Source organism: Stegastes partitus, unplaced genomic scaffold (assembly GCF_000690725.1).
Source record: "Stegastes partitus isolate 25-593 unplaced genomic scaffold, Stegastes_partitus-1.0.2 Scaffold868, whole genome shotgun sequence".
Taxonomy (NCBI): Eukaryota; Metazoa; Chordata; class Actinopteri; family Pomacentridae; genus Stegastes; species Stegastes partitus.
In genome coordinates this window covers 198,561-217,288 of record NW_007578599.1, presented here as the reverse complement: position 1 = coordinate 217,288, position 18,728 = coordinate 198,561, and the positions used below count along the sequence as shown (strand labels likewise).

The 18,728-nt window shown below is 39.0% G+C and overlaps 1 protein-coding gene across 1 annotated transcript in view; it reads right to left on the bottom strand.

Annotated features, from left to right (window-relative positions):
- The window catches only part of basp1 (brain abundant, membrane attached signal protein 1), a 63,850-nt gene extending 46,148 nt beyond the window's left edge, over window positions 1-17,702 (bottom strand). Inside the window, exon 1 of the mRNA XM_008293276.1 lies at window positions 17,591-17,702. The gene's annotated coding sequence lies outside the window, so the exon portion shown is untranslated. The remainder of the gene's footprint in view (window positions 1-17,590) is intronic.
- Window positions 17,703-18,728: the final 1,026 nt, after the last annotated feature.

Here is an 18,728-nt window from a genome sequence, read left to right as displayed (position 1 = left end):
GAACGTTGGAGTTAATTGGTGTCAGAACTGCTGCTGACTGGTTTCAGATTTGTGGTGTTTGTGTTCAGCCGACGTTCCCAAAGGGGAGAAATCGAATTTACATCTTCCATTTATCAGACGCTGTTACTGAGCTGCTCACAGCAAACAGAACACTGGAATATCTGCTGCTCTTTAATTACTTTTGTTCCACATCTTTCTGATATCTTGATTTCTTTCTGCGTTTCGTCGTCCTGCCTTCTCGTTACACGATACGTCTGTGGACTACGTTTCTCAGGTGACTTTAAATTGATGCCAATATAAGTTCTGAGACAAATAGTTCAAGATTTAGAGGCTGAAACAATGAAAAAAATGTTCCTAAAATACCAACAGAACAGCTGAGAAAGTTCTGCAAAGTTCTACTAATGGTTTTAGCAGGAACTTTACTTTCCAGAATGTTCTGATTAAAGGCAGGATAACTTAAAATGTTATGTCCAAATGTTTAAAAACCAACATTCTTCTCTGGTTATCATCTAACATTGTGGAACGTTGTGGGAAGGTTGTTTACATTCTACAGTGTGTTTCACCAACAACATCCCCAAAACATCCTCAGAACATTGCAGCCAGGATCACATTACAGGAACATCTTAGAAAGAACGTTCTGTCATCTGAGGCCTCGGGAACATTTGGAAAATGTTTTTCGAATGCACTGAGAACATTCTTCATGGGTGATCATGGTACGTTGTGAGAATGTTTTATGGAAGAATGTTCTATGTGCTTCCTCAAGAACATCCCCGAAACATCCTCAGAACATTGCAAACAGGATGTTCCACCTTTGTTAATGGATCACATTACATGAACGTTTTATGAAATCTTCTGCACTGAGAACGTTCTTTTGTTATAATGTAACATTGTGGGAACATCTCATAGATTCTATCCTTTGTTCCCTTAAGAACATCCCCAAAACATGCTCAGAACATTGCAGTCAGTCAGAATGTTCCACTTTTGTTAATATACCACATTACAGGAACATCTAATAAAGAACGTTCCTTCATCTGGGGCCTTGATAACATTTGGAAAACGTTTGAAAACGTTCCCTTGTTATCATTGTGGAAATGTCTCCAGAGAAAACGTTCTATGATTTGTTCCTCAACAAAAAGGCAAATGTTCCACCTGTAATATATCACATTACAGGAACGTTAAAAAACGTTCTGTAAAATAAAGATTTTGTCAACTAAGGCCTTGATAACATCTGCAAAACTTTTAAATGTAGGTTTCCGAACATTCTTCCTTCATTATCACAGAAGAATCCTCAGAACTTTGCAGCAGAATGTTCCACCTTTGTTGGTACATCACAGTACAGGAACCTTTTTTTAAAAATCTTCTGAGGCCTCAAGAACGTCTAGAAAACATTTTCTTAATGTTGGTTTAAGAACGTTCTCATCTGCGTCCTCTGAATGTTGACATGAAAACATTAGATCAAGCTTAAAGAAACACATTTTCTTAAAATGCTCTTTGAACATTTGTTTGAAAACATTTTCTTTAAAAATTCAACAGAACTTGTAGGTAATGTTCTCCAATGTTCTGCAGACGTTCCTGCCAGCTGGAGGAGTAACCCAGGAATGTTGCTGTGACCCCGGAACAAGCAGAATAATCTAAGAACAACTCCAGATGGGTAGATCAGCGTTTTCCTGAGATATCGGGGTTGTTTAATTCCTGGTTATCTGCTTTTTCCTGAAGCTGGTTGAACTCCAGAGATGCGATAGAGATGCAAATAGTCTGCACCGATCACGCGGGGACAGATCGGCTACTAAACCACCCGGGAACCGTTTCAGAGCAGAACATTTCTTTTTGTCTTGCTTTCAGCTCGGCTTCAGAGGGTTCTATCTCCAGTGTCGATCAATATCACTGCAGCCCACCAGCAGCAGCTCCTCTGTCCCGGCGTCGCTCTCCGGCCTCGGATCGCCCGTCTGCTCGGGTCCCCGGAGCTTCCAGCCGGAGCCAGACGTGGTCCAGCATCAATCGATATCTCTGCAGGGCTGCACCGGTTAGCAGAGCAGCTTTTATTTTTTTTTTCCCTTCCAGAACAGATCGGAGCCATTTTAGTGACATTTCTGAGAATGTTCTGGGAACAGAATGATGGATTCTGATGGGAAATAGCTTTTAAAGCACCGGCAGTTGTTTTGCATGTTTCGGCTCATTAACTGCAAATTGGAGACATATTGACATGACGGACTGTCATCTGCCTTTTCTGCCTGTTTCTGATTTTTCGAAAACTGACTGTTCTCCATTTATTTCTGATAAAAATCCTGTTGCAGAGATTCAAAGGTTTCCTGAATCCCAGTTTGTCTGTTCTTACACACAATCTGACTGAAATATCTTCACAAATGTTGTTCAAACATTCATCGTTTCCACACAATGAAGGCTGGAGACTTTTCTTTCGGCAACAAATGCCCGTTTTTCCAATTCTGTTTATGACCAAATAAAGCTAATAAAAACTAATAAGATTCCAGTCAGCCTCAGCAGTATTTTCCATTTGACTGTTATTCAGTTTGTGAGCTTTAAACCAAATTAAAGTGTGTCGCATGTCGTCATTCTGAGCGCATATCGATGCCGGCGGATTCATAAAATTGTGTTTGCTTGACTACAACACTTGTTCTTTGTGTTCTCAGATGGAACTCGACTGTATGAATCTGATCCAGTGAACATCTGAGAAACCAAAAATGCTGTTCAGTCATCCATCTTTTCCGTCTTCTTCCACCTGCATCATCTGGAGTTGAAAGTTGTGTATTTAAAATAAAGACGCTAAAATGCTTCTTTCAATTGATGCCCAAGAAGAACCATTTATATTTCAATGACGCCTTTCAGCAAAAGGTCCTTTAACCAACCGTTGTGGTGAACAGTTCTTTAAAAAAGAAAAAAGACAAAAAAAAAAACAAAGATGCATCAAAAAATAAACATCAAATAATGGTTCCTTTAGGCACCATGAATCACGTACCAAAGGGCTTCAGCAAAAATAGGTTCTTTAAGAAAACATTTCTGGGTTTTTTCTTCTTCCGACTTCTTCACAGTAACTTTTCAAAATAAAAGGCTTCTTGGTCTGACAGAGCAACATGTTAAAAGATGTCAACATGTTTCACTGATCAAATAACTCTTCAGTGACTGAAGAGAATATTTTACTTGGTAATGAAAATAAATGTTAGTTGCAGCTCAAATTTCCTTCTAAACAACCTTTAAACTTGTACTTTAATACTTACAACTACATGAAGTTTACGAATAACCATCTAATAGATAAGGAAGTTCACCTCCCTCTGAAGAACCATTTAAGAACCTTATTTTCTCAGTTTAACTGTAACTAAACATTCTTTTATGCATCAAAAAGCAACTAAACTACATCCAACTTCTGAGTTATTTCAGACAATGTATTGTCATTTAAACACTGTCGGTCATTTTGTACATTTTTGGTCATTTTGGAAACATCGTAAGTCAATTGTTGAGTCTTTGTGGACAGGTTTTTGTAATTTGCAGAGACTTTTAAAGCAATTATGGAGAACTTATGTAATTCTGGACACACTTGATGTTATTTTGGATAATTTATCACATTAAAAAAACAATATTTGAGTAAGTTTGGAGTGTTTAATGGTCTCAAATACATTTTGAGTCAATTCAGACACACTTTTTTGTCACTTCAGACACATTTTGAGGACAAATTTAATGTGATTTTGGACAAATTTGAAGTGATTTTGGATAAGTTGTTTTCACATTAAAAAATATTTGACTAGTTTGACTAGATGACAATTAACCTCAACATGTTTTTGGACTGTGAGAGGAAGCTGGAGAACCCGGAGAGAACCCACACTGCACGGGGAGAACATGCAAACTCCAAGCAGAAAGATCCCAAGTGTCCTCACTGGGATGCGACCTTCTAGCTGCGAGGCAACGGTGCTAACCAGCGCTCCACCTTGCAGCCCTTGGACAAACATGATAGTGGATAATTAAACTTCGAAGTGCAGTGTGGAAGCTGACAGCGATTCTAGTGATAATTTAATTTCAGTTTTTAGGTGTTGCGCATGTAAAGTTTGTTTTGTTTTGGCCGTTTTACAAACCGAAACGTGGTTCAGTGGATCAGAAGTGAGCTGTCAGTGATATAAAAATAAAAAATAAAAAAAAACCCTCCTGCAGACGGAGGTAATAACTCCAGACTGCTTTCTGGGGACTTTTCTGTGATGTTTATGATCCGCTTTACCAGCTCGATCCGAGCGCACAGGAAAACATAAAGCACCTTCCCTGGAATCATCTTTAATATCGGCCCATAAATCTGAAGCATGAAGGCAGAAAAGATTCCCTCAGACGTTTAAAGGAGGCAGCAAGTTCACAAGAAAAACAGAAAACAGCTCTTGTGGAGAGCTGCTGCCCACGCACACCAAACATCCAACACTCTGCATTCTGCTTTCCCCTCCTTCACAGTATCCATGAGTTTCTGCTTCCAGCATATCTAATGCTGTTAGAGCCGTAATCCCTTCATCCATATGTAAACTGCAGCCAAGATGCAGAGTTCTGTAGGTGTGGTTCATCATTAGAACCACGTATCTAAAGCTGCATTCACAGCTTCTCAAGTCTGCAGAGCTGCCATGTTTAGTTCTGTCCGTCTCAGCACAACAATAAAAATATTGTTGCAAACAGCCTCAGAGGGAAAGAAATAAGAATCTTTTTTTCTAACTGACACAATTCCTTGACGCTATGAACAGTGAGCAGCAGCACATTAACCCTCTGAACTCCAAGCAGCAGCTTCTGACAGGTTTTGGCTCCCGTCTCATTTTTCCTCACTGTGGTTCATTTGTCACTGCAATCTAAAGTCATGCGACTCTTTGGAAACTGTGAAGAGGTGAGAGAACTCAGAAATGTCTTTTGTGGAGTTTTACAAAGTTTTAAAGCAATAAATTGTTTAAAAAAAAAAAAGAAAGAAAGAAAAAAAAAGTTGAAAGTCTGGATTTATTTTACAAAAATTGAAAAATCTTGAATCTACATATCAAACATGTTTCCACAGCTGTTACCAACACTGGTTCTACTTACAGATATTTAACTATTTACACTTTTAATTTCTTTCTATACTGGTTTTCTATCTGCTTTGTGTAAACACTGCCTGCAGTTCAGCCAATAATTCCCTTTGTTTTTGTCAATGGACCATTTGGTTGAAGCTCAGTCCTCTAATGGCTTCCTGGTTGCAACAAGGTGTGCAGAATTTTTATTTTTTTACAGAAACTGTTTTCGATTCATTTTTAAACAAGAATAAAATGATTGTGAGTTTTCTTACGGCACATCATACATGACTTCACTGCCTGCAGTTCAGCGGAGACATCTGAGTTTTTGTTGTAATGGTTGGTTGGTCATGACTTCACAGTTACGCTGACGATAAAATCATTTTTACTTCAGTACAAATGGTTAATTCACAATTTCATTTACAAATAAATATTAATATTAAAACATCAGCTTTATTAGTTAAGGACCAAGAAATATATTATTGCAATTTCAAATTATGTACAATATACATTAGAATAATAATTATTACTACTAATAATTAATTTTCTGAATAGAAACATGCATAGAACATTCAAAATAAAAAAAACTACCTAATAAATAGTTGTGCAAGTAGTATAAGCTTGTCCAAAAAATGGGCAAAAATCAATTAATTTAATTATTAGTATTATATTAAAATAATAACAATAATAATAATGTAAACTTAATCACCCTTTCAAATAAATATTTATGTTAAAATCTGTTGTAAAGTTATAATTTTAAAAAATAAATATTAACAACTATATCTAAAAATAATATTTATGCATGTTAAAAGGACGCAAGCAAACTAGCTGGGAATCACTCCACATCAACTGGAAACCAACATCTAATTTTTACTTTATTGTGAAATCTGAGCTGCTGTCAACATGAACATCAGTCATGTGACTTCTAAACCTGACCTCCCGCCTGGTTTCTGCTCAAAGTGAGAAAAGGAAACTGCGGTTGTGACCTTAAAATGGCTCCAGAAACAAGACCGACAGCAGTAGAACTCTGCTCCAGGCTGAGATCCAACAACACAACTGCATCTATTTCCTACAAACACATCAGAGCTGCAGAGCCAGACATCCACATCCTTAAATCTGTCTGTCTGTCTGTCTGTCTGGATGAAGCAGCCTCTCAGCGATGTGTCTAAACGACCCTGTCAGCAGCGAGCCTGGAGAGAAACTGAACGTGGCGGCCGTTTGCTGTCCAGAGAGGGAGGGCAGCCTGCAGTCGGTCCAGACCGAGAGACAAAGTCGACTCTAAACTCCAGATAACCCCGAAAAGAGCCGCTGGGAGGCGAGAGCCAGTTCATCCAGCAGCGAGCAGGCAGATCGGAGTGGCTGAGGACGCACCGTCTAGACACAACCTAATTGGTCTTTCTGGTACCGACTTAGAGCTGAGCAAGAAGCAAGAGCAACAGGAAACAGCACCAAGCTGCCATAGAATTCAGCTGATGACATGAATTAGACAAATGAATGAATGAATGAATGAATGAATGAATGAATACATAAAATTATTATTGTTATTGTTTATTATTGTTGTTGTTGTTATTATGTTGTAATGATATAATTAGTGTTATTACATTTTTTGAAAAACATTCTATTATTATTATTAGTAGTAGTAGTAGTAGTATTTTTATTATTATTGTTATTATCATTATTATTATAAAGCAATATATTCAGTTAAATTACCAAAAATTCTAATCATATAAAAACATATTCATAAAAATAAATATTTTTTACATGAATGTAATGAAAAGATTAATGAAATATTCACAAGAAAACTTAAATTGCTTTAAAGCTTATTTTTGTTTGTTTGTTTTGTTGTTGCCTACTATGTGAAGCGCCTTTAAGCATCTTGAAAAGTGCAATACAATAATAATAATAATAATAATAATAATAATAATAATAATAATAATAATAATAACAATAATGTAAAGAAATAATTACATTATGAATGAACTGAATTTCTGCCCACAAGGCCTCAGGTTTAGTCAACTATTAAATAACTCAACACCGACAGTGTTGCAGAATGAAGGCGATGCATATAGAAATCACACATATCCACAACTTCAGCAGTGTCTCTCACACACAGAGTCACTGCTGAGGTTTTCAGACAGATCCTTGATCACGTCTCGCACTTGAGGAAAGAAAAAAAAAGTCCAGTGAGGGAGATTCTTGTAATTTTCTTCTCGTCGTCAGTTTGTGTCTCGCTGATGGAAGCTGACAGAACTGGGACTGAAACACAGACAAGAGGAGGCCGAGAACCTCCGAGTCTAAACTCTGTTGTACCGTCTCATTACTTTCAGACTCCGGACTGTTTAAGATTCACGTTAAGAGCAGCGCTGGTACCTATTCTGAGATTCACAAAGGAAAAAAAGGTAGGAGGTAGAAGATGCTGATTGTGGCTGAAGGCTGTTGGTCATTCAGGCTGTTGTTTAATGTGGCTTTTTGTATTTGGAGTTTCCACCTAAAGAAGACTCGATTAGTTAAACATGTTCATCATTTGACTGTTTTCTCTGGTTCTCAAATCTGTTGGTTACCTTTAAATACATCTCATGGTGAAACTGTTGAATGCAGTGTTCATTGAGGAAAAAAAATTCAATTAAACCAAGATGCTAACATGCTACTGCTAGCTCTTCCCAGCACTTTATGTAAGAATACAGTCAGATAGTTCACAGGCCCCCAGATTTGTAAATTCACTCCAAATGTAGTGCCGATGTTACAAAAAAGAGGATTCTTGGAGTTGTTTGGTTGACTCTTGCATCGTCAAGACAATTCAGCGTAGAATGGTCTAACTGCACCTCATTATTATTCTGCTATAGGGCAAAAGAAAAAGCTATTTATTTGAATTGTTCGCTCAAAATAGTGACGGGAGAATTGTTGTGATAGAACATTTGCATGCAGGGAGGCAAGAAATGCCATTAAAATCAATAATTGGCCTTCAAAAAAACTAGCAGGGCTAAACTCTCTGGCATAACTTGACATTTTCATTGTGATTTTAAAAAGGGTAACGTACAGACAACGTAGTCACGCTGATCTTTGAGCATTTTAAGGCTGCGTTAATACATTTTGGCCACTAGAGGGCAGATTACATTAAGAAGCTACGTGTTCGAACACAATTGTTCACATCCAGCATCGCAGAGCAGCATGGTCATCCCACTCTCTAGAACATTACGTTTCAAGACAAAAAAAAATATGACGCAACAGTTTGCATCAGCTTTTTTAAAGTTACGACAATTTCTAGTAAAATTATGTTCAACCAACAAACTGCATTGAGGTCAGAAATTTAGCTTTTTCACTACTTAGTTAATGACTGGTAGCATAAACATTGGTTTAAAGTTGTTCAAACAAGTATTTCCATGTAATCAACGGTATATTTAAGTGGTATATACTTCATTAGTAGAAGAAAGTGGCTCAGTGTTAAGTAGAAATCTGCAGCCAGTTTCATTAAGTTTCCTCAAATTTAAATGACTTTTAAATCAGAAATTTTAATTTAAATGAAATTAACTATTAAGTAGACACAAGTACCAACATTTTTATGTCAATATAACTATATAATGTTTGTAACTTAAAACATCTATTTTAATTAATAAATTTGATTTTTATATTATGATTCTCTATTTAATTAAGATTGACATAAGCTCCTTGAATTATTATTTAATGCACTGGAGTTGTGTCCACCTGAAGTCAGTATTTATTCTCTTTTTTTGCTTCGGTTTGGTCTCCACCGACTCTTCAGCAAAACAATATCTGGTTATTGGTGCATATTAGTATGAAAAAAATACTAATTAGCACTGAGCACAAAGTACAGAAAAGCTACGTGACAAGTATTAGACTTTAACTAATTCAGTGAATCCACCTTGTGTCTTCCAGTCACTTTACACTAATCATTACTGATACTGTTAAAAAAAAATAAGCTCGTTTTTCAGTAGCTGCTTTACAACTGATCTGTTGTTCCGGTGGGTGAAACAAGATGGCTGCTGCCCGCCTCACAATAACCAGCAGACACGACTGTGAACTTCTGTCAAGGTTCACGCTGATCTACAAGTACATATCTGAACCAGGACATTCCTGCAGTTAATAACTGACAAACAATATCAGAAATGCCTCCACTGAAGGAAGCAGGAATGCCACTGTTTTTTGGTTTCAGCAGGATCTGGTGTTCTGTGCCTCCTGTTTACGTTCAAAGACACTTTAATTCAGTGTCACAGTTATTGTTTAACAAAACCACAAGCGATATCTGGATAAAAATGCGTTTGCTATGCACACATGTTGCTGCAAACGCCTCCACAACTCTCCTCTGCTGCTCTTTCATTGAAATGAGTTTGCAGTAACAGGTGCAGCTTTTCCAGACAAGTCTGAAATGAGAATGACTGGCTATTAAAAACTCATAACTGTCAAAATGTTATCGCCTCCTGCTCTGCTTTTAGGATGAAATCAGTCTCCTGCACAGATAAGAGGACAGGTCGCTGGGAGAAACACAGTCCCTTTATCTGCCCTCGCCAAATGACTTCACATCCACAAGGACGAGCCGAGCGACTGACTGAGTGGATTTGGGATTCGGCAGAGAAGCGAGCCGAGATTGCAGAGTTCATTCCCGCCCCGCCGGGCTACATATCAGATAACGTTGTCGCTTTCAGTTTGAGCTGTAATTTCCTGGAAGACGAGGCGCGATGTGACAGATGGCGCTCACGGTGGAAGAGCTGCCGAGGACGAGAACATGTTGCACCGCCGTCAAACCTCCGGCGGGACTGGAGAGAGCAGGGACACGAGGAGGAGCCCGACAACACTTCCACTTCCATTTCCCTGCACTTCTGCAGCACAAACACTGACTGCAAGACACGTCGAACAAACCCCGGGTCAAAGACTCCAGTTTAGCATTTGTAAACTCACATTAGTGTTTATGCTGAAGCTCGGCTCTCCTCGGCTCTTAGTTCTGCGGATTAAATATCTGTTTGTTCCACTTTCTTTTATAATTTCATTAAAAACTCCACTCTTTAGAGGTTGAACGGTGACTACTTATGGATGTGAAATGAACTTTGGGCATCTTTTGAACTGCATGATCCATTGTTGGCCACAAGGGGGATGAAAAAAAAAAAAGTCAAAACAAGTTGACATACTTGTAGATTTTAGAAGTGTTCTGGTTAACATGTTAGCAAACTATTGCTGTTGCTGAAAACAGTTTAAACAGAGTGAATTGTAAAGAAAAGTGCCAAAACCAAGGAGATAAATGGTTTGCAATTAGCAACAAACGGCTAATTTCAGATTCAGATTCAGATTTGTTTTATTGTCATTGTAACAAGTACAACGAAGCGCAAGGTGCAGTGCTTTCAGTGCAAAAAAACTAAAATATAAGAACTTTGTAGAACAACACACAACAATTCACACTAAAATATGTAATTTAATTTGATGAAAGCAGGTGTTAGTCCACATACAATCAGAAAACCTGCAGAAAACAACCAGGTCTTTTAAATATTACATTCCCAAACTGATAAAACTGCATTTTTTGATTACATTTTGAGAAAAAAATGCATTTTCTACTGGATTATTTCTGTGTGTGACAGATCATCATACATCATACAGAGTCCTACATTTCAGGGAGGAAACATGCTTGCGTATATAAGAATGCAATGTAGTTGTATAGTATTGTCATTTTTGCAAATAATGTGTTTCCAATTTTTAATCTGGATTTTAAGCTTTAATTCACTGATCTCGTCATTTCAGGCACAAAAAGTCAGAAAAAATTACATTTTACAGTATGTTTAAATGAAACTATAAAGACAGTCATGGAGGATTTTTTTCATATATGATGTTTCCAACTCGGTGCAATCAAGCTAAAGTCTATTATTTGTGGTGCTCACAACAAAGAAATATGATATGTTGCCACATTTTTGCCCAGGGACAGAAGTTTTACTGGAAACTATAACAGCAAAATGAAATTGTCTCAATGTTAGTAGCATTTAAAGATACTCAGCTTAAAAATCGAGCAATTAGCTCTTAAAAACAATCCAGACAAGTGTCATTTTCAACTGTATTTGTGAGCATTAACCCCCCAAATACACAGTTAAAACACAGAGGATGTGACTACAGCGTCAACTGTGACTCAGTGCTTCTCATTAAAACATCCTTGAAGAGAAACGAGCTGCAGAATAGAAGTCACGCACCACTTCTATTTTCTCAGTAAGCCTGCTCTGCACTTCAACAGAAACGGCACCAAAATAAACTCTACACAAATGTTTACAGTCGTTTAATACACTGTCACGCTTCCTTTAAAAGGAAGCTGAAGCGTCCAAGTTCCTCATTTCTGACAGAAGAGCAGCAGTGAGCTTATCAAACCGAGGCCACACGCAGAGTCTCACAGTCTTATCTGGTTCAAAAGCTACAAGTGAGAAGCAGAAATTCGCTCTGGTGTCGCTGCAGCTGCCGGACGTGTAACATTTATACCTTCACACTGCTGCGAGCTGCTCTGTCAAACAACATAAAACAACTGGCTGCTAACGGTGGCTACTTTCCAAGAAATTAACGTACCCGTTTCACACTCAAACTGCTTCAGTCAAATCCAGGAGCAACAGCTGTTCCATTATTATAATTACAACACCCAGCTTTAAGCCTGTATTTTATAATCATGGTTTAGAAGCTTTCAATTCTAAACTTCATGTACACTAATGCATTCCAACACAACGGTCCTGTAATGAATGCTAACTCTGTGACCGAGTGTCACTTATTGACACAGACGAACAAATGTTGGGACTAAAGGGGTTGATGATTAATCATAAATTGATTAATATTAAAAAGATAAGAACCAATAAGACAGAAGACAAATGGTATGCATGGAAAAAAATAAAGTATTTTGCATTGGCTGCAGTACCCGATTGTTCCATCAGGTGGAGCCTCTTACTGTTTAATAGGATGAAAATCTGCAGCTTGTTTACTGTGTTTAATTGTGCAGCAACAGGCCACCATGATGGAGGCTTGACAGTCATTTAAAGACCTCTGAAATAGTAAGACATCATGAATTACCACAAATAAATAATGCCTACAGATAAAACTGGTTTATTAGCCCATAGAATAATATCCACAATACTTAACTCACTCTTGCGATATAATAATTATGAGAAAATGTACTAGTTTACCTGGTAATTTGCATCCTGGTTGCAAATTAAAAGACAATTTAAATTTTAGACAATCTCCTTAACCGACAGTCAGCCAGTTAACGATCAGCTAAATGCTAAAGCTACAGGCACATCTGTGTTGGCAAAGAATATGAGAATGTTTTTGTTAAAGTGTCAATTGTTAAATGAGTAGTTTTGTGATTGTTGATTCAGTTGTGTTGTGTTTGAGTTTTTATTGTTTCGGATGTGTGGGGTGGTTTTCAGCGTTTGTGTAGAGTTGAGCTATTACTGGGTAGTGTTTAGTGGTTGTGCTTTTTTTTTTACTTACAAAGGTCTACATTTGGAGGTTGGCAGTGATTTTGGAGACAAAAGTCAGTCACCCTGAAGACCTGAATTTGAATCCTGTCTGGGATCATAATTACAGTTTTATTTTTTTTCACCCGTTTTGAGTTTTGGTTTCGCTCGCTGTTTTTCACTCTTGTTCATTTTCATTTTCACACTATGTGTATTTACGCACCAGTTCTACCCAGTTTATGCTGCAAAGCTCTTTTTTGTACATTTTCAAGGCCACAGGAGATTCGACCTGCACTTGCTCACACGACCACAAGACGTCGCCGGCATAAGGAGGTTACTTTCTGTTCATAAATGATCAGAGTCGATGATGCTGAACCTACTGCCTTGCGAAAAGTTTTCACGCTATTTTAATCCTGTACACAAGTTTTCTACCATCATTTATGTGACTGACAAAGAATCACATAAATGCTGTTGTAAGAGTGACACACAGTGGGTTTTTAAACTTCTACTTGAGGTTTGTTGTGCTCATAGTGCATAAAACAGCAGAGCCCCTCTAGCCTTGAACGCAGATGTGGATCCTTATTAAGTATTCTGCACAACACAGCAGACACATACACAGGACACGCACACACAGTACCACAATAATAACACAATAAAAAAGCTGCACACACCCACTCACGCCAACCCAGATAAGCCTCAAATGTCACCAAGTTCCTGCAATTAAACAGCACAACGTTACCACCATCCCAGCCTCAGCGACAGCACCCAGGAAGGCAGCCTGCAAAAATTAACTCTCTGAACCCCAAAAGCTGCCAACAGCTTTGAAAGGCATGTTCTATTTCGTTTTTTTGTCTCCCAAATGGCACAATTTATCAGAGCGAGATGGTGGAAAAGCAGAAAAGTTCTTGAACTACTCATCTGTGACATCCCATTCTGCTGGGAAACTTGGTCAAATCTGAGCCTAAAATTGTGATATTTCATCAAAATCACTGTATTCTACACTTATTTGATTTTAAAAATTTGCAAAAAATAAACTGTTTGCTCTTACCAAATTCTGTAAAAAAGCAAAAAAAAATCTGTTTCTTGTTGCAATAACCAGCAACCAACAGTCACATGATAACAACTCAAAGAATGACTGGCTGAACTGGGTTGAACTGCAGGCTGTGCTTACACGGGGCAGATAGAAGAGCCAGTTTGGAAACAAATGAAAAATGTTGTAGTTTTTTTCCAGTGTCATGAACACCTGTAGGCACTTGGAAAAATGTTTGACATATGAATTCTAGGGTACACGTGACTTTACTAATAAAATATTTCTTGCATTAGTTCATTTTGTCTCACACTAAATCCTACAAGATTTATTTTGCGAGCATTTAAACCAGCTTTTGTGTTTCTATAATTAGTAGCCCAGAGTTTTCTGTAAGCAGAAGCGGAAGTTGGCCTGATTCTGTCCTGTTTCAAGATACTCATTACTAGAAAACTCCTGCAAACAGTGAAACCTGCGCTGAGAGTGAAAATAACCTCACTACATTTGCACCATAGGCTTTTTCTTTTTTCATACGAGTTTGCAGCAGCAGTAATGACTCAACCTGCAGCTTGTTCGTTCCCCACCTTCCTCCAAACACACACGCACATATATTCAGCTATGTGTGTTACGCAGCAGCTGTTGCCTCCTATTGTCCTGCTTCATCTCGTCTGCTTTAACAAGCCTCCATCACACACAGCCTGATGGTTTAATTAAGACCGATTTGTATGAAAGTGATCCTGTTGATCACATGACTCATTGGTGGCTCGATTTTCTTTCTTTTTTTTTTTTTTTTAATTTTTAATGACATCATTGCAGGGAGGAAACCACAACGACTCTTTGTTGCCGACAAATACACACACTGTGTGGCTCTATTTGCTGTCTGACATTTGGACAAAAGTATGCGGACAGGTTGCCTTGCAGGCCTTTATCAATACATCCACTTACTTTGGCCAAATTATTTACCTGTATTAGACAATACTGGTACACACACACACACACACACACAAATGCATGATCTAACTTTCTGCCTAACACACATGTGGCCAAAAGTATGTGGACAGTTTGCCTTGTTGTCCTATATCAACCTGTCTACTTACATTTAGCCATAATTATCTGTCTGTATTACATGGTGGGCTATGTAGCAGAGACAGAGACAGGGCAGCGAGCGAGGTATAATTACTACATGTCTGCCTTCCTCTCTCTCTCTCTCTTTCACACACAAAAATGTCTAACTCTTCCCGGTCTGACAGATGCAAATATCCAAAAGTATGGAGACGGCTTGCTCTGCAGCCCTTTAATCAACCCGTCCACTTACTTTTGACCATTTTCTTTATTTTTAGTAGACAGTGGGCTTTGCAGCAGACAGACCGGGTGAGTGACATATCATTACATTATTACTATGCAAATGGCCAAAAGCATGTGGACAGGTTGCCTTGTTGGCCCATATTTAACCGTCCACTTACTTTTAGCGATTCTATTTTACTGTATTAGACTTTATGTAGCAGAGACCGAGACAGGGCGAGCGAGGCATCATCACTACGTGTCTGCTCTCCTCTCTCTCCTGTGAGCAGCAGACAGCAGCGCTAACGGGTGAGTCACCGTCGTAACTTCTCATCAGACTGCTGTTTGTCTCCGTCCAGCCAGATGAATGAACGGAGTCTGGGATGGATTCATGGCAGCCAATCAGCAGCCAGACAAAGCGGACCACTACATACAGTCCCCACATTACCATGGAGATTTCACAACACGTCCAACACCAAGTTTGTTTGTTTTTTTAAAAATATGTTTTATGAATCCTCAAAGTCCTGTTGGCCTTTAGCAAACAGGTGTCAGCAGGTAACATGTAGCTGAGGGTAAAGGAGACCAGCATCTCCAGGTGGAATCCAACATCACAAATACATGGCAGTGCGTGAGCCAATCAGAATGCTCCATATGCTCACATTGCCAAGAGCTTTCTTGGGATTAAATGTTCTCTGAAAGCACCAAATGCTGTCATAATGGAGAGAAAGTAGACGATATTGACATGCAATCTTATTAAAGCAAAAACTCAGAAACTACAAGGCCTCCCAGGGGTATAATACTGTAGCTTTAACATGAACTACACGTGTGAAAGCTCTTTACTGGGCTTCACGGACAGAAAATTAACCCCTAGGGAAACTAAAACATACCTTTTAACTACAGTGAGCTGATTGAAAACAGCAGATCGAACATAAAAAAAGCATAGAAACAATGTGTAGCTACACGTCTGCAATCTCGATTCACTTACACAACAAAAGCACATTTAATTATCAGCGAGATGCATTATAACATCATCCAAAGTCAATGTTGTCATCATGCAGAATCCATTCAGACGCTCTGTGATGCATCATTGTTTAAACAGCACTGAATGGTTATGATGGAGCTGATTTTAAAGCATAGAAGAAGATCAGTTCGTCTGTAAAAATGCTTGTTTTGAATGCATTTGTCGCAGATATTAAATGTGAATCTGCAAAGTGACACAGTGGATGATAATTACGTATTTCATGCAAAGGTTGTATGTAAAAGTAGTAGACATCATTCAGGTTTACTGTGTATTGACCTCAGCTGGTGGTTTGATCTCTGACTCTGCAGCTGAATGTTATTTTACTGTTGATGAATCTGTTGACGATTGGCTGTGCATGTTAATTAATCAAAGATATATCATTTACCACCCCAAAAGCGTACGTGAAAATGATTTTAATTATCAACCGGTTTTCATAAATAATAGTGAAAATACATCGAACTACTCGATTCATGGGTTTTGCAGCGGAATATTTCAGCACCTCAGTGCAGCATCACTCTGATAGTTGAAAAGCATCAACCAACACTGGAGCTCCATTCACACACAAACCGCCATCTACACACACACACACACACAGACTTTCTATCGAGAAAAAAGCACAAACACACGAACACACACACACACAGCAGCAAAATCTACTTCCAAAACCATCTCTTTTTTTCTGGAATAAATAAATAAACCCAGAATTAAAAGCCTCCCCCTGCTGCTGCTGCTGCTGCTGCTCTCCATCCTATTGATAGGCAAGGTGGCATCTCTCCCATCCACACCCTACACCCAGTGCGCATGCGTGCCGCGGCAAACAAAGGACCAGGCAATTAACCGACGGAGGATGCTGCTGAAGTTTGAGCCATTGCACAGAAAAACAATGAAATAAAAAATAAAATATAAACCGCACAAATCGACGCAGACAGAATGGAAAAAACAATAAAAAAAGAACTTAGATGTGCAGCGAGGAGTGGAGGAGGAAATTCACCCCCCATCACCCCAAATCCCCACCCTCTTCTCCCCCCCACCCCTCCTCCTCCATCCTCCTGCTTCTTCTCAGCGCAATAAAATGGAAATATGAGATCAATAATTCATCTGAATCATGACATAATCTGGTTAGAGCCGCTGGATGTGCGGCTCGGAGCAGCCGAACGGTGTCACACCTCCGCACAGACAAAGAGGTGGAGCGAGCAGAGGGCTCACTCCGCTCATTTCTGGATGTTCAACTGTTTACTGGCTGTAAATTATGAGAAGAAGAAAAAACACCGCCACCACCCCTCCTCCTCCTCCTCCTCCTCCTCCTGCTGCTGCTCCTGGAAATTATATAATCATAAACGATGCCAAAGCAATCAATAAATAATAAAGAGTGCGTGAGTGCGCGCACCGGCTGAGGAGACGCTCCTGTGCGCCGTCAAAGCGCATTTTTTCCCTCAATAAAAGTGTGAAAAACGAGAATCTGAGCGTCTGAGCGCGTGTTCCTCCAGACTGTACACACCCCTTTTTTAAAGCTCGTGCACGCATCTGTCGCCTGGACAAAAAAAAAAAAAAAAAAGGAGGAATTTTCTTAATTTTCCAACTCAGTCCCTTTAATTCATTTTAATTTCCTCATTTTCCCCATCAAATCTCTCCGTCTTTTGTCTGGTTCCCTTCGAGCCAGCGTGCGCACCGGCTCCCCAAATGGAGAAGGTGGAAAAAGACAAAAGAGATTTTTTTTTTTTTTTTTTTTGGTAAAATGAAATTAAAACAGCCACAAACGCCCAAAAGGGCAGATTTTGTGGGTGAGAACCGGCGCAGAGTGGACCGGCGGGGCGGCTCTTACCGTCTAACACCGAAGTTCCGACGCTCCCTCTGCTCTCCTCGCAGGTTCGAGTAGCGGCTGCTGGATTTTTTTGCGGCTTCTCCTGCGCGCCCAGCGGCTTGTGCCTGCTGCACGGAACGGCTCGGCTCGGCGATCCTCCGCCTGCGCGTACACGCACCCGTGCGCACGTGCACGCGCGAGCCTTTTGTGCACGCATAGCAAGAAGCACAGTGGAGGAAAAAAAATAAGAATGTGTTCTTGAATCTTTACGCAATATTCTGTTAAAGCGTTACGGTGCGTTTGTAGCTCGATGTTTTTAGTTAATATTCCGAAAGAAAATGTATGTGATATTTAGAGTTTATTTATGGAAAATTCACTTAAAATGCTAAAGCTGCCAGATTCCACAAGCATTCTAAGAATATTCGCTCTATTTATTGCAAACTGACCAAATTCTAGTCTAGTTAGTTGCACCAAAAAGCCAATCTTGGCGACTTAATGTGCTTGTTTTCTCTCAGAGTTAAATATTTCCTGAGAGGTGGTATTTTTAAAATATTTGCTCACATCTTGCGTTGCGCGCTCCATAAGAATGTCCATTTTCTGTGCGCTCTTTTTAGAGGAAATACTCCTCCCTTCTCCGTTTTTGTTGCCTCCGTGCGCCCCCTGCCCTACACTCGTGTTCTGTCTGGATCTGCAGAGAACCTGTTGGTGAACTCCATGCACTTGTTGATGCACATTTATTTATTTCAAACATCACCAGAGAAGGGAACGTTCCCCCAACGTTGGATAACAAGTTCTAATAATGTTTTAAAGAAAATGTATGAATCAAAAGTTCTAAAATAATAATAATGATAATAATAATTTCTAGTAATATTTACCATTGAGGGGATGTTGTCAGGAACACAGATGATGTTCCACTATGGAGGAACGTCCTCAAACCAACATTCAAAAAAGTTCTAGATGTTTTATGGCCTCCTGTAAAGTGATAAAAATTGCCTTTTTGTTGACGGAACACATTTTAGAACGTCTTCTATAAAGTTCTCAAGTTTTTCATGATAACAAATATAGAATGTTGCCAAACCAACATTCAAAAAATGTTTTCCAGATGTTACTGTGGCCTCACTGACAATATCATTCTTGTAATGTTATTTATCAGCAAAGG